Consider the following 26,756-nt stretch of genomic DNA (forward strand, 5'->3'; position numbering starts at 1 on the left):
TGACAGGCTCAGACCGGGAATCCTCGCCCCGCCCAGCACCGATGACGGAACTTTCCACACGCTCAGGCCTCCCTTGTCTGACACGAGGTGTACTAGCTTGTCCACTCAAGGCAGCGGGAAAGTAACTCTCCAAGGCTGTGGAATATTCTTAGGGAAACAAGAATTCCTGGGCGAGAGCCCCTCCCTGCACTCTCTGGGGTCCTGAGTTAGCTGCAAAGGTAAACCGAAATGTTTGGTCTCAGGTTTGGCTGACAGGGTAAAGTTAGGTTGACAGGCTAGAAGCACTGCCTGAGACTCCGGTTTTCTCACGCATGTTGAGTCTTGATATTGTTGTTTAATCGCTAAGTCATGTCCGACTCTTTGCGACCCCGTGAACTGTAGTCCACAGGCTCCTCTGTCAATGGGATTTCCCAGGCGAGAGTACTGGAGTGGGTTGCCACTCCCTTCTTCAGGAGATCTTCCCCATCCAAGCATCAGACCTGCGTCTCCTACATTGGTAAAGTTCTTTACCACTGAGCCTCCAGGAAAGCCCCGTGAGAGTCGTGGGTTATCAGTTAAACGTGCCTATAAACATAGGTGATTAGTACCATAGGGAGTTCAGGAAGGGCATGAAAACAGCCAATAGAAACAAGGGTTCTCAGCCCACTAACTCAGGCAGGTCTGGACCTTTCCCAGAGTCCAGTCGTAATCTGGCGCCACCATTTTAACAAAGAGGCTCAGCCCAACCTTTTGCAAAGGTGGGATTTAGAGCACAGAGGCCTTTTCCTCAACCAGAAAGGCAGAATATCAACTTAAAATGTAAGTGCCCATCAAAGTGGTCTTCCCAGGTGGCACAGTGGTAAAGAATCCACCTGCCAATGCAAGAAATGAAAGAGACTTGAGTTCGATCCGTAGGTCAGGAAGATCCCCTGGAGCAGAAAATGGCAACCCTCTCCAGTATTCTTGTCCAAAAAACTCCATGGACAGAGGAGCCTGGCGAGATACAGTCCGTGGCGTGGCAGAGTCAGACATGACTGAAGTGACTTAGCACGCACGCCTCCAATGTTAGACCCTCAGCTTTATGCAAAGCAAAAAGATAAAGCTAACTGGGTTCCATTTTTGTGTCTGCTGTGAGAATGTCACTGAGGGCATCTTTTACTCTATCTTCTGTAAAGTAACACTTTTGCAATCTCTTGAAGTTGAATACAAGGAAAAACTGCTTCCTCTGGTATCTTTCCCCTTTTCTTATAATCATGTTCACTTCTGCTGAGAAACTCAGAATTGAATTTACAGCTCAACTACTACAATACTTGTAATTATTTACTGTTTAAATGATTTACTGTATAATATTTATCAAATATTAATTTTGATATTATTTAATCAATAACTAATTAAATATCTATTTACTGTTCTTTGACATTAGTTGCTAATTGTTTTGATATCTTTATGTTGGTTTATCAATAGATTGTAAATTCAAGTAAAGGAGTTACAGAATGCCTGACACAGTACTATTTGAAATAATTCAATTTCAGAAAATACTTGTGATTGATCGGACAACTGCAGAAGGCTGATCATAGATTGTTTGTGTTATATTAGAAATCGGAGTAGGGACCTCCCTGGTGGCACAGTGGATAAGAATCCGTGTGCTAATGCAGGGGACACAGGTTCGATCCCTGGACTGGGAAGACTCCACAGGGACTGGAGCAACTAAAGCTGGGGGCTACAATCACTGAGCCTGTGCTTTAGGGCCCGTGAGCCACAACTACTGGAGCCTGCCCACCCTAGAGCACACCCGCCTCAACTACTGAGCCCATGTGCTGCAACTACTGAGCTTGCATGCTGCAACTACTGAAGCCCCTGCTCCTAAAGTTAGTGCTCCACAAAAAGAGAAGCCACTGCAATGAGAAGCTCAAGCACATCAATGAGAAATAGCCTCTGCTCACTGCAACTAGCGAAAACCCACGCAAAGTAATGAAGACCCAGCACAGCCTAAATAAATAAATAAAATTTAAAAAGAAATCCGAGTTAAATGGATGGCCTATGGCTTTGACGAGCACAGAACCAGTTGAGAAAATACCATTTGGGAACACTTGCTTCTTCCCTAAATGTTGTGACTCTGGTCCTTACTGAAAGGAGTCTTGGGGATATCCCCATTTGTAAAGAAAATTGATTCTTAAAAATTAATACAAATAACAAATATCACCATGACAGTGACAACCTGTCAGGGGTGACAACTAATACGTTGTTGTTGCTATTTAGTCACTAAGTTGTGTACCACTCTTTTGTGACCCCATGGACTGTAGCCCTCCAGGCTCCTCTGTCCAGGGGATTTCCCAGGCAAGAATACTAGAGTGGGTTGACATTTCTTTCTCCAGGAGATCTTCCTGACCCAGAGATCAAACCTGTGTTTCCCACACCAGCAGGCGAATTCTTTACCACTGAACTGCCAGGGAATCCCCAGACAATTGATATAGTATTGCCAAATATCAGGTCAGACAGACATGACTTTGGATCCTATCTCCACATTGCTTTGCTTTGAAACACTCAGGTGTTATTTAAATAATCCATGCTTCCATTTCTTCGTTTGCAGTATAGCTAGTATGATACCTATTTCATCTCATAAATTCTTTTACTTCAATTTCTTCATCTATAGAGTGGGAAGGATTATGTCCATTTTATAGGATTAATAACATAAGTATGTGTGGAAGTTAATAAAAGGAAATCTCAACTAAAATCAGTCTGAAAGGCCTATGGAGGGAGCTCTCACACCCTACCATTCATTGTCAATTACCCCAAAAAGGAAGAGGACACTTATCCCAACAGGAAGCTAATCAGTTACTTACCCCAGGAAGTAATTTGCACTCACAAACAGGAAGTACAACTACTTTACTACCCCAGGGGAGGAAGAATAAATTCCTTCTTGCCCAACAAGTCAAGCCAATGGAAAACACCACAGCTCAGCCAGTGAGGAGCCAGCATCACCTCAACTTTTACTGTCCTGCAATGAAATTTTATTTTTTCTTTGCTAATAATGTCTTTTCCTTGTCCTGCCATCTTTACTATAGAAACCTTCTTTGCTGTGTAACCTCTCCGAGTAGCTCTTTATTTTCCAGATGAGATGTTGTCCAATTCATGAATCATTTTATAAAGCCAATTAGATCTTCAAATTTACTCAGTTAAATTTTGTTTTTTTGTTAAATAGATCATATCCATTTATTAGGATTGATGGGATAAGTATGTAAAGCTCTTGACAGGGAAGTGGGATCATAATAGATAAAGTTAGCCACCATTTATTAGCCTCTTTTTTTTTGTCCATTCCAGATTTTAGATATGTTATTTAATGTCCAGAAAGCTTCCAAGTTGGTATTATTATTCCATTTTGCAGATGAGGACACTGAGATTAAGTTACTTACCAAACTTTATGGCTAATAAGTCATGAAGCTGGAATTGGAACCCTGATATATATAACCTCAGTCCCCATGTTCTTAATCACTGTTTTATACAGCCTATTAATGATGTTAAGGTGTCCATTAAAATTTAATTTCTTTTGGTTCCTTCTACTCTTCAGAAGAAGATGTGCTCTGGGAATGATGAATGTCAGTTGGAAGAGAAAGGTAAGGCTAGTGTTGCTACATTCTGTTAACACTATAATTACTGCTATTGTGCGCTTAGTCACCCTATTGTGTCTGACTGTGACCCTATGGATTCCAGGTTCCTCTGGACAAGGGATTTTCCAGGCAAGAATACTGGAGTGGGTTGCCATTTCCTCCTCCAGGAATTACTATCATTGGTTTACAGCATTTGTGAACTTGCCACTAGGTAGCTGTCATCTAACAGTCTTTTTTATTCCTCCACATCCTGACATTTTTCTAATGCTTACTTCTTTGTTCAGTTGCTAAGTGTCCAACTCTTTGCAACCTTATGGACTACAACACACCAGGCTTCTCTGTCGTTCAGTATTTCCTGGAGTTTGCTCAAACTCATGTCCACTGAGTTGGTGATGCCATCCAGATATCTCAAACTCTGTTACCCCCTTCTCCTCCTGCCCTCAACCTTCCCAGAATCAAGGTCTAAGCATCATTTCTTCAGCACTCAGCCTTCTTTATGGTCCACCTCTCACATCCGTACATGACTCCCAGAAAAACCATATCTTTGACCGTATCGACCTTTGTTGGCAAAGTGATTCTCTGCTTTTTAATATTCAGTCTAGGCTTGTCATAGATTTTCTTCAAAGAAGCAAGTGTCTTTTAATTTCATGGCTGCAGTCACCATTCATAGTAATTTTGGAACCCGAGAAAATAAAATCTGTCACCATTTCCACTTTTTCCCCATCTATTTGCCATGAAGGGATGGAATCAGATTCTATGGTCTTAGATTTTTGAATGTTGAGTTTTAAGCAAGCTTCTTCACACTCCTCTTTCACTTTCATCAAGAGGCTCTTTAGTTCCTCTTCACTTTCTGTCATTAAAATAGTATCATCGCCGTATCTGACGTTATTGATATTCCTCCCAGCAATCTTGATTCTAGCTTGTGATTCATCCAGCCCAGAATTTTGCATGCTGTACTCTGCATAGAAGTTAAATAAGCAGGGTGACAATATACACCCTTGATGTACTCCTTTCCCAATTTTGAACCAGTCCATTGTTTCATGTCCAGCTCTAACTGTTGCTTCCTGATCTGCATACAGGTTTCTCAGAAGAAATCATCTGGTATTCGCATCTCTTTAAGAATTTTCCACAGTTTGTTTTGATCCACACAGTCAAAGGTTTTAGCATAGTCAATGAAGCAGAAGATGTTTTTCTGGAATTCCCTTGCTTTTTCTATGATCCAACAAATGCTGGCAATTTGATGTTTGATTCCTCTGCCTTTTTTAAATTCAGCTTGTACATCTGGAAGTTTTCAGTTCACATACTGTTGAAACCTAGCTTGAAGGATTTTGAGCATTACTTTGCTGGTATGTGAAATGAGTGCAATTGTACGGTAGTTTGAATATCCTTTGGCATTGCCCTTCTTTGAGACTGGAATGAAAACTGACCTTTTCCAGTCCTGTGGCCACTGCTAAATTAACTCAAGAAAGAAAGAAAGAAAGCAAAGCTGCTCAGTCGTGTCCGACTCTTTGCAACCCCATGGACTGTGGCCTGCCGGGCTCCTCCGTCCTTGGGATTTTCTAGGCAAGAGTACTGGAGTGGGTTGCCATTTCCTTCTCCAGGGGATCATCCCAACCCAGGGATCAAACCCAGGTCTCCCACGTTGCAGGCAGACACTTTACCATCTGAGCCAAAGCATATAATAAATATCCATGAATATTGGATATTTATTGGTATAAATTCATGATTAAATAAATGGGAGAGAAGAGGCATATCTCCCAAGCAAAAGAGTTTCAAATAATCTGTGTAGACACTCTGCCCTCAAGGAGGGAGTGCATTACTCTCCATTACTTAATGCTGGCTGCATGCAGTAACTTATTCCAAAGAGTACAGTGTATAAAGAGGAATAGAAAGACTAATTTTACAGTGGGAAAATCTGACAGACCCCACCACAGCCAAGAGATTAAGGTTAAAATCAATAGCAGTAAGCCATATTGACAGAATTAATATGTACCCTTGATATGGTGTAATGAGAATGGCATCTTCCCTCCAAGGTCTTCCTCCCAAAACCCATAACCACATACTAATTGTGATTTAAAATGTCAGACAAATCCCAATTAAGGGACTTTCTGCAAAATACCTAACCAATACCTAAAACTATCAAAACAATCAAAAATAAGTCTGAGAAACTGTCGCAGCCAAGAGGAACCTAAGGAGACATGATGACTAAATGGAATATGGAATCCTGGCTGGATCCTGCAACAGAAAATGAACATTAGGTAAAAATTAAGGGAATCCAGATAAAGTATAGCATTTACTTGACAATAACATGTCAATATAGGTTCATTGGTTGAAGCAAATGTACCATACTAAATAGGATGTTAATAACAGGAGAAACTTGGAGTAGGGTATACAGGAACTATCTGTTCTATTATCAACTTTTCTGTAAGTCTAAAACTGTTGTAACATTTTTTAAATTACTAAGACAAAATAAAAGATAGATGCCACAGTCCACCTGGACCCTAATTCAAAACCAGTAAGTCTGTGCTGCTCTGAACTAAGCTGGAAGTCTACCCTGGTCACTTGGTCTTGGACACTTCTGGAATACCTCCATGCCTCTCACCCAGCCTTCTCCTCTAAGCCACCTGTTTGTCTTTCCCTGCCCCTTGGATCCTTTGACGTTCCCTCCCTGCATCATGTTCTCCCAGACAGACCCAGGGAAAGCTTAAATGTTGCCGTCCCCACTAGACAATAAATCTCTGCTTGGCTGTTAGCATGTCTAGGATGAGAATTGGCATAAAACTCTAAGATTTGAAGGCCAATCCCATTACTCTTTACCTCTCTTAGTCCTCAAAGTTATAGTGTCTCTCTCTTACCTCTCAGTCAGGTAGAAAGAGCTTCTGCTCTGTTGGAGTGTAACTGGAAATCTGTGGTTTAGCCCATTCTCTTCAGGTCTTGGGGTTCTTCTGCTTTGTTCCTTAGACTCTTTCCCAGAAGGTAAGAATTTGATTCTGTCCTCTACATCTGTAAAGGAGTGAGCATGTGTGTGTTCAGTCACTTCGGTTGTGTCCGACTCTTTGCTCCCCTGTCCATGGAATTCTCCAGGCAAGAACACGGGAGTGGGTAGCCATTCCCTTCTCCAGGAGATCTTCCAGACCGAGGAATGGAACCAGGATCTCCCACTTGCAGGCAGATTCTTCCCCACCAGGAAGCCCAAAGGAGTCTAAAGAGGGTTTATTAGTCAAATTGGATTGCTATAGCAAATACCACAAACTGGGCTAGAAGTTCAATATCAAAGTGTCCAGAGATTTGGTCTCTTGTGAATCCTCTCTCCTTGGTTTGCAGATGGTCACCTTATAGCTATGTCCACCTCTCCTCTGTATGTGTGCTTACTTCATGTCTCTGCCTCTTCTTCTGTTAAGTCCTATAGAATTAGTGCCCCATCTTTTTGATGTTACTCATCTTCATTACCTCTCTAAGGGCCATATATCCAAATACAGTTTCTTTAGAGGTTAGGTCTTCAACATATGAATTTGAGGAGACACGACTGAGTCTATGGCAGAGACTCCCCTTCTTCAGTTCCCTGTAACCAGCTCTGCTGATCTATATCCACCTACCCCAGCTCCACAGCAGCCTTCTTATTTTAAGCTGAAAATATTTGAGATTTGACAGATGTAAAAAGGAGCTTTCTCAGAGCTTCCTTTATCTGACTCAGCAGGAGCTTCTGAGAAATGAGGCTGTCATAAATCTCATCTTGGAAGTGGGTCTACTCCCAGGAGAGAAATCAAAATAAACTAAACTTACTGTAAATCCCTTCTTTGGGAAGTTTCACAGCCATGAAGAAGAAAGAAAGACCACTCCACTCACACCTGCTGAAACAAACATTATCACAGATGTTCTTATCTTCAGTTTGGTTTTCTTAAAACCCATTTGTCTTGCCTAATGAAACCTTTTTGTTCTCATACAAGTCCGCTCCCATTCTCCTTCTAAGTTAGGTCTAAAGCCTCTAACTTTAACCATATAGGAAGTTAACTACTTCTTTGGTTAGTTCCTGTATAAATATACATAGAAAAAACATCCTTTTTTCTCCTATTGATCTCTTTTGCCAGTTTAATTTGCAGGCCCCAGCCACTGAAGTAAGATTATAAAGGGAAGTTTCTCATCTTAAACATCGGGGTGACCTTTCTACATTTATTTATGGCTCTACTGTGTCTTCATTGCTATAGATGGGCATCTCATTGTGGGGGCTTCTCTTTTTGTGGAGCTTGGCTTCAAAGTGAGCAGGCTACAGTCGCTGTAGCATGGGGATCAGTAGTTGTGGTGCATGGGCTAAATTGCTCCAAGCACGTGAAATCTTCCCTGACCAGGGATTGAACCCATATCCCTTGTGTTAGCAGGCAGATTCTTAACCACAGGGAAGTCCCGATCTGGGTGCTCTTGAGGTCAGCCTTCATTGTTTATATTTTCTCCTGTGCAACATTTCTCAGAGCATAGTTTGCAGGCTCCTGAGGTTCCCAAGATGCTTTCTGGGGAGTTGAAAAGTTAAAACTATTTTACTAATAATACTAGTGTGTTATTTGCCTGTTTCAATATGCCGACATTTGCAATGATTGTACAAAAGCCGCTGTCAGTAAAACTCCTGACATTTTAGAATGAATCAAGCTGTACTAGTGGCTAGTTATTTAAGAATTTCCTGGATGAAGCCAAATGAAACTATTACTTTCTTCAAATCTCAACTTTTAAATACAGATCTTTTAAATATTCTCTAACAAGATGTGAATCATGCATAAACCACTTTTGCTGCGTAAAAAAGCAGATTTAAATAAAAAGTACTTGGTGATTTGTTGAGCTGTGAGCAGAACTAGCTGATTCTTTCATGAAATACCATTTTTAACTTAAAGAACAATGAGTAGCCACACTGGTAATTCAGAGTTCAGTATTTGGTAGACATTTTTTAAAAAGTGAATGAGAGTTTGCCACTTCAGGGAAATTGACAATATTTATTACCTGCAATATAATTTGAAATTTCAGTGAAAATTGGAATTTTAAAAAATTTATAACTATCATCATGAGCATAAGAGTTTCTTGGTATTTAAAGACTTGCCTGATGAGATCAGTAATGATATTAATGACTGTGATTTTTAATATTGAACAATGAAATGAGTCAACATTTGAAAGTTCTACATGACTTAATGAACCAGTATTTCATAAATGACCAAAGCTAGTGTTGTAAACTCATGCATGAATTAAAGGTACAATATAAAACAATGGATTTTAATATAATAGAATATGAAATTTACCAGTTTCAGATTCCACGTGGCAACAAATCTTTAAGAAACTACTATTTCTCAAATTTTGGTACAGTGTTAAAGAAGAATATCCACAATTATCTGTGAAGGCTATTAAAATATTTCTACCTCTCCAACTATATGAGGCCAGATTACCTTCTTAATGTAAACCAACCCAAAACATTGCAATAGGTTGTATGCATAAGCAAACATGAGAATCTTGCTATTTTTCTATCATCAGACATCAAAGATTTGAAAAAATGTAAATAATGCCACTCATTAATTGCTTTTATTTTGCCAAATATAGTTATTTTTTATGAAAACATATTATTTATATTGACATGTACTATATTTATTTTTACTATTTTAAAATAGCTGGACTTCCCAGGTGGCTCAGTGGTAAAGAATCCACCTGCCAATGCAGGAGATGCCGGAAATGTGGGTTCAATCGCTAGGTCAAGAAGATCCTCTGAAGGAGGAAATGGCAACCCACTCTAGTATTTTTGCCTGAAAAATTCCCATGGACAGAGGAGCCTGGCAGGCTACAGTCCATGGGGTCACAATGCATTGGAATCAACTGAATATACACACACATTTTAGGAAATTAATAAATTTTGTAAAATGTCAACTTTAATTTTTAATAAGGGAATATCAATAGATATAACATGCATGATAAAGCCCTGTTGGGGTCCTCACTAGTTTTTAAAAGTACAGAGTTCCTCAGATCAAAATGTTTTAGAAGCACTGCTTTTATTATGAGTCATGTTTCTCTGTTTCTTCATATATCTAATAATTCTGGGTTATATTCTGCACATTGTGGTGATATATTATAGAGATTCTGGATTCTGTAGTTGCTCTGAATAGCATTGATTAGTTTGTTTTGGCAGGCAATTAACTTGTCTGAACACAGACTCTGTCTCTCTTGCAGTGGCAGTAGCTGAGCTCTCCTGTTACTTCTTTTAGCCTTAGCTGTGTTGCTTGCAGTCTGCCAAGTTCATGCATCATTCAAAGGCCAGTCAGAGATGGGCAGTCTTAACACAGATAATTTGGGGCATCTGGTCTGTAATTCTCTTTTTCTGAGATTTCTCCCCTTAACTTTTAGCTTGTGTGGTTGCCCTTACATTTCTCCTCTGATTCCTCAGCCAGTACATTGGGACACATTGTACTGGGACAACGAATACAAATGTGCAGGTTTCTGAGTTTTAGCCAGCACATAGACTGAAGCTTGCCCTCAGGCAAAAATCCATAAAAGAGGGAGAATAACTAAGTAATGTACCATTCTTCCAAGTGTCAACTCCACTCCAGTTTTTTCCTGTTCTCACTTCTTCCTTCAGTTAGTTGTCTGTGGGTTTTTGTTGTTGTTTGTGTTTGTTTAGAGCTTCAATTGTTATCTGCAAGAGATTTGGTCCAGTATGAACTACTGTGCCATTACCAGAAGCAGAATTCCAAACAAGAGGCAAAAGTAACTCAATTGTACTTCTGAGAGAAAAAAAAAAAATGCTTCCTAATATCACAACACCAAAGATCTTTTACTAAGTCTCTTAGAAAATAGAGTTAAGAGGGAAGGGAGACTTTTCCTGTTTCTTCTGTATACACTCTACCCTTATGGGTATGGAAACCCCTGTGACTGATGTCAGTTCCGTGAGAGTCAATCTACCAGAGCCAAGCAAATGCCCTGGAATCTTCTGGTCTTTGGAGTCAGAAGGCACCTTCAGCTCCAAAAAGAAAGTTGACTTTGTTTCATAGTAAATATGAGAGTAAGAACATGTATGTTTAGCAAGCACACCACTTAAGTGATGTTACTGGTGCACAGGTTTAATTAGGGAAAATGTAATCCTGAGCCACATATCAAATTTTGATAGTTGGGGCTTTTCTTTTTCAAATCTGTAGCCCAGGATTGAATTCACAATTACTTTGAATACTGTCTGTGGCCTTTCTCTATACTCCCAGGATCGGCAACCAAATTACTGCCACACTATAAAATCCAGGAAAATAGCCCCTCATATGGGCTTCCCTGGTGGCTCAGAGGTTAAAGTGCCTGCCTGCAATGTGGGAGACGTGGGTTCGATCCCTGGGTCGGGAAGATTCCCTGATGAAGGAAATGGCAACCCACTCCAGTATTCTTGCCTGGAGAATCCCGTGGACAGAGGAGCCTGGCGGGCTACAGTCCATGGACTCGCAAAGAGTTGGACACAACTGAGTGACTTCACTTTCACTTTCACTTTTTCATACTTTATTGGCTATGGTATCCCAAGGGCCACTATAATGTCTAATACAAATTAGATTCCTGGTAAGATTTGTTCTTACTGAACAAATAAAGATAAGTCTAGGCTTTCCATGAAGTTACTTAGAACTAGAACCAAACCCCCCAAAATTACTAACTAATTTTAGAAGTATCTCAAGATTCAGCATTTGACTTTTTCAATTAGAACTCTAGAGCAGATAGGTCAGTTCAGTTCAGTCGTTTAGTTGTGTCCAACTCTTTGTGACCCCATAGGCTGTAGCATGCCAGGTTATGAAGGACCCAGGTAGCCAGTGGGTCCTCCCCTCTCCCTCTGTGAGCTCTGAGAAACCAGAAAGTCCCCTTTCAAGGAGGATGTAGCATCGCATAAGAATGATGTGCCCTTGGTTCCGGTTTGGCCTGCTGTATGGTGTACCTCTTCCTTTTGTATGCAGAGAGAAGCGGGCTTGCCCCCGGTTTCTTGTTAGATGTACCCAAGTACATCTAGCCCATTGTACTAGCAGTTGTCAGTATTTCTGGATAGTTTTGAGTTATTGTCGCAGTTTGTTCTAATGCCCAATATGTTGTCAGAGAAAGTGTGTGCTCATGTGCACACATGCAAGAAATTTGTATCATTTTAGATTTGGAATGGGACAGATTTTTATCCCCAAAGCCTACTTGCTAATGTAAAACAGGGACAAGAAAGCATAGTTGTCAAACATAGTGACTTCCAGCTCACAGGAAGAAATTGCTAGGGGCAAGAGTGAAGGGCTTGCTTAGGTTATTCAAAAGCCGTCTTGCTGTTGTGAGGTTTTTTCAAGTTTCCTGGATCTTCCCATAACCTCACAGAAGGGTTACCAAATGTTAGATACATATCCCCAACATTTGAATGTACTGTTGGTTTTGTGTGGTCTTCTTCTCAGAGAAGAAAAGACATTATTTTTATTTTATACCATATGATACCAAATCCCTTCTGATGATGATGTCTGAAATTTTTATAGCTGTTCTGGTTGTTTGGGTTTTTTTTTCCCCTCAGTCCCTTTCCATTCTTTTTCTTCCAGGTATGTAGTAAGTGAAAGAGCTTTTTTTTTACTTAAATAATAACAATAAAGTTTAATATTTTTACAGACCTTACTGCTTGGCAGGGATTGTTTATGTTTATCACTATATTTATCCTAGCAACCTCCCTATGAGATAGCTGTACTGTTATTAACAGTCTTATTTCACAGAAGAGTAAACTGAGGTGCAGAGAAGCAACATGACAAAGATCACAAAGACAGTAAGCGGAGAAGCAAAGACAGCATTTGCATTGTCACTTAGGTGATGACTACGCCAAAGCCTTTGACTGTGTGGATCACAATAAACTGTGGAACATTCTGAAAGAGATGGAAATACCAGACCACCTGACCTGCCTCTTGAGAAACCTGTATGCAGGTCAGGAAGCAACAGTTAGAGCTGGACATGGAACAACAGACTGGTTCCAAATAGGAAAGGGAGTACGTCAAAGCTATATATTGTCACCCTGCTTATTTAAGTTATATGAAGAGAACATCATGAGAAACCCTGGGCTGGAAGAAGCACAAGCTGGAATCAAGATTGCTGGGAGAAATATTAATAACCTCAGATACGCAGATGACACCACCCTTATAGCAGAACTGAAGAAGAACTAAAGAGCCTCTTGATGAAAGTGAAAGAGGAGAGTGAAAAAGTTGGCTTAAAACTCAACATTCAGAAAACTAAGATCATGGCATCTGGTCCCATCACTTCATGGCAAATAGATGGGGAAACAGTGGAAACAGTGGCTGACTTTATTTTTGGGGGCTCCAAACTCACTGCAGATGGTGACTGCAGCCATGAAATTAAAAGGTGCTTACTCCTTAGAAGGAAAGTTATGACCAACCTAGACAACATATTAAAAAGCAGAGACATTACTTTGCCAACAAAGGTCCTTCTAGTCAAGGCCATGGTTTTTCCAGTAGTCATGTATGGATGTGAGAGTTGGACTATAAAGAAAGTTGAGCACTGAAGAATTGATGCCTTGGAACTGTGGTGTTGGAGGAGACTCTTGAGAGTCCCTTGGACTGCAAGGAGATCCAACCAGTTCATCCTAAAGGAGATCAGTCCTGAGTGTTCATTGGAAGGACTGATGCTGAAGCTGAAACTCCAATACTTTGGCCACCTGATGCGAAGAGCTGACTCATTTGAAAAGACCCTGATGCTGGGAAAGATTGGGGGCAGGAGGAGAAGAGGACGACAGAAGATGAGATGGTTGGATGGCATCACCAACTCAATGGACATGAGTTTGGGTAAACTCCAGGAGCTGGTGATGGACAGGGAGGCCTGGCGTGCTGTGGTCCATGGGGTCGCAAAGAGTCAGACATGACTGAGTGACTAAACTGAACTTAAATGATGATGATACTATCAAGACTTTCATGGCATGACTTTTAGGAATGAAAGAACTTTTTTTTTGAGGGAGGGATGACCAATGGATCTGGAAAGTTTCCGAAGAAAGAAATAGAAAAGAGAATTTAAGAAGGAACCACTATATACTAAGGGCTTCCCAAGTGGCTCAGAGGTAAAGAATCTACCTGCTAACACAAAAGACGCAGGAGACTTGAGTTTGATTCCTGGGTCGGGAAGATCCCCTGGAGGAGGAACTAGCAACCCATTCCAGTATTTTTGCCTGGAAAATCCTATGGACAGAGGAGTCTGGAAGGCTACAGTCCATAGGCTTGCCAAGAGTCAGACATAACTGAGCACATATGCACATACTATACACCTATCAGAATGATTGAGATAAAAAGTACTAATACCACCAAGTGCTAGTGAGGATACAAAGCAACTGGAACTCTCAGACATTGCTGAGGATGCAGAATAGTACAGCTGCTGTGGAAATGGGTTTGACAGTTTATAGTTAAACATAAACTTCATATAGTTAAACACATACTTCCCACTTTTGGTTGCAACCTCATTCCTAGTTTTTTACCCCAGAAAAATAGTTCTTTTTACACAAAAATTTGCACAAGTTTTACATGTAATAACCCAAACCTGATAACAACTCAAATGTTTTTCAATAAGTGAATAGATAAGCAGACTGCAGTACAACCATACCACAAGATTCTGTCCAGCAATGAGAAGAACACACAACTGATACACACAGAACTAGGATCAATCACAAAGGCATTATGCTAAGTGAAATTTCTGAGCCTGGCTCAAGAGATTAAATATGGTATGATTCCATTTGTAAGACATCCCTAAAAAGACAAAAACTATAGTGATGGATTGACTTAGAATTTCTTTCACTCTGCTAATTCATTGTGTTTCTTAATTAAGATTTGATTTTCTTTTATTCATTTAATTCTGATCTGGTTTAAGTTTCTCATTTTTATGATGAGTGACAGACCATGAGCAGTATTTGGGGTTTTGCAAAAGCTATTTTGCTTGATCATCATGTTCCTCTCTATATGCTCTGGGCAGAGTTGGGATGTCGGGTGTCAGAATCCTCCACAGTCAGCTCCCAGGGGTGAACTGTTGCAGCCTCACTTGATTTGTGCCAAATGTATCTGCTTATCCACATTAGACATAGCTCTCACTAACACTAAAGCCATGTCCTTTGATTTGGGATTTTGATTTTTTCTCTATAGATTTATCAGGCCTCTATTGAGTTTTGACCTGAATTTATTTCTGATTTCTTATTTAATGCGTTTCTACAATAGACCATGAGTCAGTTTTTCATAGTCCCCTTAGGTTGAAGATTTCCCTCTTAAATATTGCTTCAGTTTCAGAGAACATTTCTCTGGTCTGACCTATATTACCTTCGTTGAGAGTCATCCCCATATTCATTGCCAACTGGACACTCATCAGCCAAGAGGTCCCAGAGGTCACAGCATAGAAGGTGCCAAATATAACTGCTCCAAGCACTTAGTTTATTGAGTCACTTTAAAACACAGAGATAAGCTAGGCGAAATGTATAGGATTAGTTAATGAACTCAGGATAAGGTGCAAGCAGGGTGGGAAGGCCATGCTCTGAGTCCTGCCAACACAGGATTCCTGTTGGGTGTGTATCTCTGCATCATCAGTGTTTCTGTTGTAATGCTCTAAGGACTGGAACTGAGATTTGAACGAGGAGGTGCAATCAGAGAAGGTGCCTGTGGCCAGCGAGACAAGGATGTCTGGTCCAGCCAGTTAGCTTGCTAAGAAGCTATAGGTTCTAGTTGCACTTAGATGAAGGCCACATGGAACTTGAAAGGGTGGTTGAATTAAAACCTCATGAATATTTAGTACCCCAGTGCCTAATGGATATTTATAGTTGTGAATTTTAGATATCTCTGAGTCTTTGCCTTCCTTCTCTCTCTGTGTTTAGCATACACAGACTCTGCTTGGGAACTTCTTCTCTTTATCTGCATATCCTAGGAATTTTGCCAATGCCTTCCACTCCAAATGCTTATTATCTACTTATCTACACTTATGTCTTACATCTATACTTATTTATCTTACATCTTTCCTCCTTTCCACTTAGTTTCCTTTTTGCCCATTTATTTTATTTCTTCTATAGCAAATCATCAAATATTAACAAACTCAAAAATGCACACTACACATTACCCCCACCCCAGCACTATTGATAGATGGAGCAGGAGGTAGGGCGTCCGTGTCCATGTGTGTGTTATCTCAGGTTTTCCTCTATTACTTTGATCTCTGTTTAGGGCTACTAGCTAATGTGGCTTTGCACCTGCAATCCAATAAGCTTGCCAGTGCTGGGCTCCAGAACAAGACTTGTTCACTCAGTCACCATCATTACTAGACAACCAATTGGCTGTTAGAACTATTGGGTTAGCCAAAAAGTTTGTTCAGATTTTTTTCTCTAAGGATGTTATGGAAACACCTGAACGAACTTTTTAGCCAACCCAATACTTGCCTCCCCATCTTCAGGCTCAGACTTGATCACCTAACACTCAAGGCACAGAGAGGCAAAGAAAGCATACTTTTCAGATAGTTAGATCTAGATCCTAAACAGAGACAGAAAAGGAAGGGGCTAAGCCACAAACCCTGATTTTTCCCCCCAAACAACCAATGAGATGAATTCCCTTCTCTTCCCTGGGGTGAAGAAAAGAGTGGGAGGAGAGAGAGCAAGAGCGTTGCCCCAGTGAGCTCCCTCCAAGTAGATGCCAGAGGAGTGACGATGGGAAGTCTTTGCTTTCAACCTCAGGCCCTTAGTCACCACAGTCTTATTAAAGTATATTATTCCAATGAGGTATTTCATCAATCGCTATTTCTGTTCAGGCATTCCATTTATTGCCTCAAAATAGCATTCAAGTCCTGATTTTTACATTTAAAGTAGGTCCAGCTTTCTACTTAAGAATAAGAACTTTAAATAGCCTTATGTGTATAAGTGCACCGTGTACTAAATTTTCTCCTCTGGCTCTGTCCCTCTTCAAGGTGCTTCATAGGCACTGATGCCTCATATGGCCTATTATTTCCAGTCAATGTCTTGAGATAGTAAAACAGAATTTACTTGCTCTCCATCCCCAAAGTTTCTTAAAAATTTGTTCCTTAAGCAGTGTATCTACATAAGGAGCAAGTTAATACAATCAAGAATGAAATTTAAGTTCAAGGAAAAGGAAATAGATTTAAAATCAATGTGAATAATATATATATGTGTGTGTGTGTGTGTTTATATTCACTTAAAAATGAGTGATATTAAGTCCCTAAATTGCTTAGTCATTACATTTTGTAAATGGAAAGCACCTTAGGGACTGTCTTGTCCAAATTTTTCATTTTATAAGGAGGGAAACTGAAATTCAAAAAATATGACTCATGTCAATCAGAAAAAATTTTTAGAAGCAGTATGTGGACCTGACTCTTTTTAGTATACCAAAATATTTACTCTGACAATATGGAGTTGGCTCCAGCATCACAAAAGAAGTTGTGAATAAGCAAGAATCTCAATGAATTAATGCCAGTGATATAGACACTCATTTTTAAAAGATCATTACTTAGACTTTTTATTGTAAAAAATTTCAGAAAAGTAAAGTAATAAAATACACTCATCACTTAGTCAGTTACAGGAAAGGTCTGCCTTATACTTCAGTAACAAACAACCCCAGTGGCTTCACAGTGACCTTGAAAGCAATAAAATATTCTGCCATATGTTCAACATAAGTTTGTGGGAAGATCAAGGCTGTACTTTGTATATCATTTGGGCATCACTTGGGGGTCCAGGCTGACAAAGACTCCATAATGTTATGATACCTAAATCAAAACAAGAGGCTTCTGGGCTTCTTGTGGGACAGGCTAAAAGCAATCTGGAGAGATGATACAGGTGATTAAATGTTTGCCCCTGAACTACTTTATTATTTCTGCCCACTCTCCTTTGGCAAGATCTAATTTTCTTTCCCAGCCACTCTTAGGTTAACTTCAAGAACATGGGGGAGTGTAATTCTCCAGACATTAGAAAGTAGGGGCAACCAGATACTGGTGAACATTAGTAATGTCTGATTCTCCTCTATTTGCCTTATTAATATGTTGGGAGCAGGTTAAAATATTTCAATGTAAGGTATCAGTTCAGTTCAGTCACTCAGTTGTGTCCGACTCTTTGTGACCCCATGGACTGCAACATGCCAGGCTTCCCTGTCCATCACCAACTCCCAGAGCTTGCTCAAACTCATGTCCATAGAGTCAGTGATGCCATCCAACCATCTTGTCCTCTGTCATTCCCTTCTCCTGCCTTCAATCTTTCCTACCATCAGGGCCTTTTCTAATGAGCTGACTCTTTGCATCAGGTGGCCAAAGTATTGGAGCTTGAGCTTTAGCATCAGTCCTTCCAATGAATATTCAGGACTGATTTCCTTTAGGATTGACTGGTTGACTCTCCTTGCAGTCCAAGGGATTCTCAAGAGTCTTCTCCAACACCACAGTTAAAAAGCATCAATTCTTCAGCGCTCAGCCTTCTTTATGGTCCAACTCTCACATCCATACATGACTGCTGGAAAAACCATAGCTTTGACTATACAAACCTTTGTTGGCAAAGTAATGCAATTACAGTATTGCAATGTGAATTATAGATAGTACAGCAGTTCAACTCTACATATTTCAGTATGCATTTTTAAACATTAAGCTTTTGCTTTGTAATCATGTGATTATTATCATACCTAATAAAATTAATAACTTCCCATATCACCAATATCAATTCATAATTGTTTTCCAATTATCTCCAAACTTGCCTTTCTGTGTAAACACACCAGGATACGATTCAGGACTGTATATTGCATAATTATGTCCAGTATAGTATCTCTTAATAAAACACAGTCCCCTCTTTACCCTCCTCCCCACCCCTCTTCATACAACATTAACTTTTTGAGGGGACAGTTATACTGTGTTCTGTGTACCGATTTCTATTGTCCTATAGAAAGTCCCACCTCCTGATTTCATCTGTTTGTGTCCTTGTGAAGCCGCTTCACCTTCTCCTTTACCTATATTTCTCCATAAACCAGAGGCAAGTAGATAGGCTTCATTAAACTCAGATTAACCATTTTGGACAAGGACCCTCCTAAGGAATAGCACAGAGCTTGTATTTTTCCACCAAAGGAGAAGCCACTGTCTGGCTGCCTGATCTCTGTGATGCTGACACAGATCACAGTCAAGTCCTTCCATGGAGTGTTGTCATTGCCCCCTTTCTGACAATGAGCAATCTGTGCAGTGGTGTTTTGGCATCATGTCAGTTCCCCACTAAGCCTCACAGAAAAACATTTTAAGAAGCAATATTCATTTCCATTTGCAATGAAATGAATATCTCTTAGGCAGTGACATTTCAAATGCATACAGAGATGTTATGAAAATTAAGCAAGTCAACGTATAGAATTCGCTGTTTGAACATCTCAAGTCAGCGATGGAAAAAGTCCAAATTCTATTTTAAATGCCTCTCTGTCCAATTTTCTGGTGTGGTTGTGTTCTAGCTTTTTGTGATAGCACAGCTTCTTGGTTTCGCTCTTTCCCACTCTGGCCTCTCCTTCTGCATGTTATTTACAGATTTCTTCCTGATCCTGGGCTTCCCAGGTGGTTCTAGTGGTAAAGAACCTGCTTGCCAATGCAGGAAACATAAGAGATGTGGGTTCAATCCCTGGGTGGGGAAGATCCCCTGGAGGGGGGCATGACAACCCACTGCAGTATTCTTGCCTGGAGAATCCCAAGGACAGAGGAGCCTGGTGGACTACAGGCCATAGGGTTGCAAAGAGTTGGTTTGGACCTCGGGGTGCTGACTTAGGTACTGTCTCTTTGTTCCTGAAGTACCCTCTTGGGAAGATATCATCTATATCGTGGCTTTAACTGCAACCTATGTTCTGGTAAGTCACACATTTCAGTGTATTACTCAGAATTCTCTGGAGAAATAGAAACAAGAACCAAAAGAAACTATAGGAGATATATATATAGAGAGAGGGAGAAAGATTTGTTATAAGAATCAACTCATATAAGTATGGAAGCTGAGAAGTCCCAAAATGTGCTATCTACAAGCTGGAGATTCAGGAAAGCCAGGGGTGTAAATTCCAGTCTGAGATCAAAGGCCTGAGAATCAGAGGAGCTGATGGTAAAATTCTCATGCCAAGGATAGGAGATTCCATCCCCATTTTGTTCTGTTGAAGCCATCAGTGGATTGGCTGAAGTGCACCTGCATTGGAAAGGGCAATCTGCTTTACTTAGTTTACTGATCCAAATATTAATCTCATCCAGAAACACCCTCACAGATACACCCAGAAATAATGTTTAGCCGAATACTCATGTGCCCTGTGATTCAGTCAAGTTGACGCATAAAATGAACCACCACACTCAGTACTCCTGACCGCTAGGCGAGTACAGTGGCCTCTCCACCTTCAACTTGTTAACAGCAATGTAGCAACACTGAAAACGGAACTCATGCTCCAACTTCATCTTTACAAAAATAGCTCCCTCCAACTGTGTGTAACTACTCAGGTGTTTCTCTCAAACTTCCTTCTACTTGTTAGCAGGAAAAAAGTAAGCAGGTATCTACTCCATGTTAAATATAGCCTGATCCACTCATCCATGGAGACAGTAAAAAGATCAGTGGTTTTCAGGAGCTCAGGGCTAGGGAGCAATGAATAGGCAGAGCATGGAAGATTTTTCGGTCAGTGAAGCTATTTTGTATGATATTATAATGATGGATTCATGTCATTATACATTAGTTCAAACCTATGGAATGTACACCACCAAAAACAAACCTTAATATAAACTATATACTTTGGGTGATAATTATGTATCCATATAGGTTCATCATTGTAACAAACATATCACACTATTTGGGAATGTTGATCATATAGGTGGCTGTGCTGTGGGGTCAGAGGGTACATGGGAAAACTCTCTGTACTTTCTGCTAATTTTACTATAATGTAGCTGCTCTAAAAAAAAGTCTATTTTTTTAGAATTAAAATACTTTTAGCCCAATCCAATAATTTGAACAGACCTTCTTTGCCTCTTGGATTACCATCTCTTCCTTTCTGCCAACATGACGTCCAGTGTTGGGAGAGATCTCCAGAAGTCATGGCAGAAGAAAGAGCTGAGGTTGGCCATGGTAGTCCTCAGTCTCTTCTGGGGTCTAGTGGTCTCCTCTAGACTGTGCTTTAGGTGAGTGCCCTTGTTGAGTTCCTAAATTCCTTCTTGGAAAAAAAGAAGGTATTGGGAACAGGATAGAACATAGTCATTCCATAGAGCAGCCTCACCTGGGTGACCATGTGCTACCCGACTTGATCTAAAATATAACTAACTGAAAAGAAGGCTTAAAAGGCCCCCAAGACTGAAGAGAAAGGTGATCAGGATTTCAAAGGGATGTGGTAACTTGCTGATGTATTTTCTTATCTTCTCAGCATCTTTCCTATCTAAAATCTGGTGGAGAGCTGGGCAGTTTTTGTTTTAAATAAAAAACCATGAGACAGAAGTCATCTACATTATCTATGCCTTTCCCCCCACAAACAAAACATGTTTGTTATTTATATATGAAAGTAAAAATTCTTACTTAATTCAGTTCAATCTTTTTAAAAATAATACAATATAATGAAGAATGTTTTTATACATATCTGTGGGCTTCCCTGGTGGCTCAGATGGTAAAGAGTTTGCCTGCAATGCAGGAGACCGGGGTTTGTATCCCTGGGTTAGGAAGATCCCCTGGAGAAGGAAATGGCAACCCACTCCAGTATTCTTGCCTGGAAAATCCCATAGATGGAGGAGCCTGGTAGGCTACAGTCCATGGAGTTGCAAAGAGTCAGACACGACTGAGCAACTTCACTTTCACTTAGATTCAAGGCATTCATTATTTTAACTTCTTAGCCACCCACAAGAAAATTGAGACTTGGAAAGGTAATTACCCAGAGACACGTAAGTAAAAAGTGATGGAGCTAGTATTATACCCCAGACCTGTTTGATTACCAAGGCTGTACTATCCTCGAATACCCCTTTTCTGATTATAATTTCCCCAAGCTGCTTCTCCCACCAGGTGGGCTATCACCTTCATTTGACAGAACTTGCATGGAGCTGTAACTCCAGGATATCCATTTCTGCCTACCTTTGTAAAATATATCTGTGATCATACTAGCAGTGACTGTTAACCCCTTGTGATGCTGGGTACTTTGCTACGTATTTGATGGACCTCTCTCAGCAACCCTGTGAATATTTGTATTTTAATCCTCATTTTTCATAAAGAAAAAGAAATTGGGGACGTTAAAAGGAAGAAATTTGCCTTTAGTTCTTTAGCCAGTGAGTCCCAGAGCTGATGTCTGAACTTCTGACCTGTGCTGCTTCTGATCACTAACTGTCTTCAGCAGCAGTTTTCCAGAGGACGGTACTGTCTCTTTGCCTAGCGTGAGAGCCCCATGCTTCTGTACACGCCTTTGGGATCGGTTCTCACCTTCTCTCCTCTGTCTTTATATATTTACTTACCATCTTGTTCCTTCTCTGGCCTTTGCAGTTCTGTATCCCATTTCACTACATTTTGTTTCATTAACTGATCAGAACATGGAACTCAGTCATATATTTTGCCCTGCGAAATGTTTCTAGAATGGGGTTTTATGGCCCCTCTTGTTTCTAAATCAAATTTATTTTTTAAACCAAGTTTTAGTTTTAATTACATGATACTTAGAGATTCTTCTTTATATTTCTCTTTTGAAAAATTTAAAATCTACAGAAAAGTTGAAAGAAGAGTACAACAAACACTTGAATATACCTTTTACCAGGTAAAAGGTATGTTCACCAGTTTTTTGCATTTGTTTTTCTAAGTAAATTACAGACATCATGACACTTCATTGCTAAATGTTTCAACATGTATTCCTTAAGAATGAGAAAATTCTGTCTCCATATGTATACCCATTATCACATCTCAAACCTAAAAACTATTCCAAAAGATCATTTATACTTAGAATTTCTGAGAATGTCATCCATAGCTTTTTCCTACTTAAAATTCCTATATTGCACTTGGTGATGCCTCTTTAGTCTTTTAATTTAGAACATTATTGACTTTTTTAAAAGAGTCCAACAGGCCAGTTGTCTTGTAGAATGTCTGGATTTCAGGTTTCTCTGATTATTTCCTGAGGGTGAGGTTCAGGCTGCATATTTAGGTGAGAATCCTATGTAGGTACTATCATCTGGGTACTTGCTTTCACATCACATCAGAATTTCACTCTGCCTCATTCTGTTACTGCTGTTTGATAACTTGACTATGGGAGGTTTATACTTGCTTTTTTGTTGTGCTGCTAGATTGGCATTCCTTTGATAGAAGTGTAAACATTTCTGGTTGTTAAAACACTGGGATATAAAGAAAATAACAGAGCAGTACCATCAAAGGACAAAGATAGCAAATTTAGCTTCATTGAGAGGAGACTGTTTGCCACCTCCTGCTAGGTTTGGGGGCAGGACAGTGAGGAAGGGAGATGTGAGGATGTGGGATCTGCTGCTCCTGCCCACAGCATTGACACCTCCAAGATACCTATGTTGGGTGACAGTGACTTGAGTAATGAGTGTGCTGTGTGCTAAATGGTTTCAGTTGTGTCTGACTTTGAGACCCTATAGACTGTAGCCTGCTAGGCTCCTCTTGTCCAAGGGATTCTCCAGGCAAGAACACTGGTGTGGGTTGCTGAACCCTCCTTGGGAGATCTTCCAGACCCAGGGATCAAACCCACATCTCTTATGTCTCCTGCGTTGGTACGTGGGTCCATTACCACTAGCACCACCTGGTAATGAGAAAAGGAAGTAAAGTGAAAGTTTCTCAGTTGCATCCAACTCTTTGCAACCCCATGGCTGTACAGTCCATGGAATTTTCCAGGCCTGAATACTGGAGTGGGTAACTGTTCCCTTCTCCAGGGGATTTTTCCAACTCAGGGACTGAGCGCAGGTCCCCTGCATTGCAGGCAGATTCTTTACCAGCTGAGCCCCCAGGGAAGCCCAATGGGAATATGCTTCAAATCAACTTGTCTTTCTCTTAACTTCATCCTCTGCATTGTCATAGCATCCAACAGATCGTGGTAATCCAGCAGGCTTTCACATTCATTCTCTGGTGTGATACTCCAGCCATCACTGTGGTGGCCCAAGGGCACAGCATCCTTTCACTCTTTCCTACAATATTGCTCCTTACGTCTCTCCCTACCAATCTCTTTCCTTTAACCACCGCTCAGTTTATCCCATGGGCTTGTACGGCTGGATCACATCACTCTTCTGCTTAAAAATCTTCACCAGCTCCTCATTTCGTACAGGGCAAGTTCAAATATTTTCTTGGGACACAAACTTCCCATCCTCTGTTTTTCAGTGTAATGTCTTTATCAATAAACTTTGTTAGTTGAAGTATAACACATGTACAGGAAAGTGCGGAATAATAAGTACACAGTTTGATCAGTCTTCACAAAGTGACCTGCCCAGTTCAGGAAACAGAGATTTGGCAACATCCCAGAAGCCCTCCTCAATTCTTCTCCCAGTTACCTCTCCCTCCCTAAAATTCACCAATACTTTCCTGACTTCTAACACTAGGTAGTTTTACCTCTTTCAAAAAAACTTCATGCAAATAGAATTATATAGTGTGTATTTTTTAAATCTGGTTTCTTTTGTGCAATATTATGTTTGTAAATTTTACCCAAGTTGTTCATTGTCTTCATTGTGTGACTATACCAAGATTAATAGATCAATTAATTGATCTGTTCTACTGTCATGTATGGATGTGAAAGTTGGACTGTGAAGAAAGCTGAGCGCCGAAAAATTGATGCTTTTGAACTGTGGTGTTGGAGAAGACTCTTGAGAGTCCCTTGGACTGCAAGGAGTTCCAACCAGTCCATCCTGAAGGAGACAAGTCCTGGGTGTTCATTGGAAGGACTGATGCTGAAGCTGAAACTCCAATACTTTGGCCACCTCATGCGCAGAGTTGACTCATTGGAAAAGACGCTGATGCTTGGAGGGATTGGGGGCAGGAGGAGAAGGGGACGACAGAGGATGAGATGGCTGGATGGCATCACTGACTCGATGGGCATGAGCTTGAGTAAACTCTGGGAGTTTGTGATGGACAGGGAGGCCTGGCATGCTGCGATTCATGGGGTTGCAAAGAGTCGGACATGACTGAGTGACTGAACTGACTGAACTGACTGTTGATGGATATTTGTATTATTTTCAGTTTTTAGGTGTTGTGAGTAACATTGCTATACGAACATTTGTGTACAGGTTTTTTGGGTGGATGATGTCTTCATTTCCATAGGAGATGTATCTAGGAACACAATTGCTGGTTATAAAGTATGCATATGTCTATCTTTATCAGTAACTGACAAGTTGGTTTCAAAGTAATTGTACTAATTTACAGTCCTACCAACAATGTATGAACATTTCACTTGCTCCATATCCTTGTCCAAACTTGGTATTTTAAGCTTTAAAGTTTTAGCCATTCTGGTGGGTATGTAGTGTCCACTGTGGTTTTAATTTCTGTTTCTCAGATAACTAAGAACATGAGCCAATTGGATATCCTCATTTGTGAAGTCTGCTCTTTTTCTTACAGATTTATAGACGTTTTCTAACACATTTTATGACTCTCTTGTTGGTTATGCTGATAGAAATCAAATGTATTGTCAGTCCCTGTGGGTTTTGTCAGCTGTGGGTTGACAATACATTCACCTGGTATATTTTGATGAAGAGACCTTTCTCCCTTCAATGTAGTCCAATTGCTGGGAAACTCTTCTTTTGGATATCAAAGGATGTCTGTGGTTTTCTTGGCCCTCCCTCTGGGCCTAGCAGCCTCATGAGACTTTATCCAATGATAGAGAAAAGCATTTGTAGACAGCTTTCCTCTTATCAGGAGAAGAAACAGATCACTCTCAGCAGTATAAGTGACTTCCCTTATATTACACTTACAAATCAGGTCACATCTCCACCACTAGCTGCAAGGGAGTCCACAAAAGTGAGCATCTATTTTGTTCCTGTTTCTATATTCTGAGAAGGCAAGATGGAAGGAATTAGAAATAGTTGTTAGGAGTCCAGTGGGCAAGGTCTACACAAGAAAAGAATTGAGTGCTAGGACTTTCTGCTATTATTGGCAAGTGGAAGTCATGTTATTTGCCCCTCCCCTCATTGAAAGGTGTTGATTATCTGTCAAGTTGAGTTGTTAAATGAATTCCACTGAAATTGCATTATGAAACTGGGATATTAAGATGGGTGACATGACATAAAAAGTGAAATGGGTATGAAAATACCTCCATATGGAATCTCCATATGTGCATCTGTTTTAGTGTAAATTTTCACATACAAGCCTTTTTAATATGAAAAAATACAAACTTAACATTGGTCATCTTAAGAGGATCACGTTAGAAGAGGGAAGCCTTAAAATTTTTCTTCCTATACTTCTATATTTCTCTTATATTTTTATAACTTGAAAAATATTGTGAAAATTGATATATTTGCATCATGTTAGAATCAAATCCTATTTACCAAGGATAAATTGCTTTGGTTCACCATGGTTAATTTAACATTCCCTTCATTTCTGAAATTACCCACTGTTGTAAAAAAATTAGAAACAGACTTCCCTGGTGATCCAGCCTTTAAGAATCTGTCTGCCAATGCAGGGGACACAGGTTTGATCCCTGGTCAGGGTAGATTCCACATACCACAGGGCAACTACGCCCATGCACCATGAATGTTGAGCCTGTGCCCTAGACCCCTGCTCCACAACAAGAGAGGCCACCATAATGAGAAGCCCGCGCACCACAACTAGAGAGTAACCCCTCCTTGCTGTGACTAGAGAAAGCGCATGTGCAGCAGCTAAGACCCAGCACGGCCAAAAATAAATAAATAAATGTTAAAAAAAAAAAAGGCAGGTTTTTGGAGTGGATAAACCACATAGGAGGTACCTTAGCTTTATACTTACAATGCATAGTTAAATAATTACTTATAGACTGAATGGTCTCATGTGCATATGCTGACGTTCTAACTCCTGACACCTCATTATGTGACTGCATTTAGAGTTAGGGCTTTTATAGAGGAAATAAGGTTAAAATGAGGTTATTAGGGTGAATGCTAATATTACTGGTTTCCTTACCTGAAAAGGAAATTAGGACACAGACCTGCACAGAGAGGATCATGTGAAGCTGCAGGGAGAAGACGCCATCCATAAGCCAAGGAGAAGGGCCTCAGAAGAAACCAACCTTGTTTGGCACCTTG

The 26,756-nt window shown here is 40.3% G+C and overlaps 1 long non-coding RNA gene across 1 annotated transcript; it reads left to right on the plus strand.

Moving 5' to 3' along the window:
* Nucleotides 1-55: 55 nt before the first annotated feature.
* Nucleotides 56-26,723, plus strand: LOC122710163. Its single transcript, XR_006345841.1, has 3 exons — nt 56-218; nt 3,548-3,593; nt 26,643-26,723. It is a non-coding gene; the product is annotated as an uncharacterized LOC122710163 (long non-coding RNA).
* Nucleotides 26,724-26,756: the final 33 nt, after the last annotated feature.

Source organism: Cervus elaphus, chromosome 16 (assembly GCF_910594005.1).
Source record: "Cervus elaphus chromosome 16, mCerEla1.1, whole genome shotgun sequence".
NCBI classification, from domain to species: domain Eukaryota; kingdom Metazoa; phylum Chordata; class Mammalia; order Artiodactyla; family Cervidae; genus Cervus; species Cervus elaphus.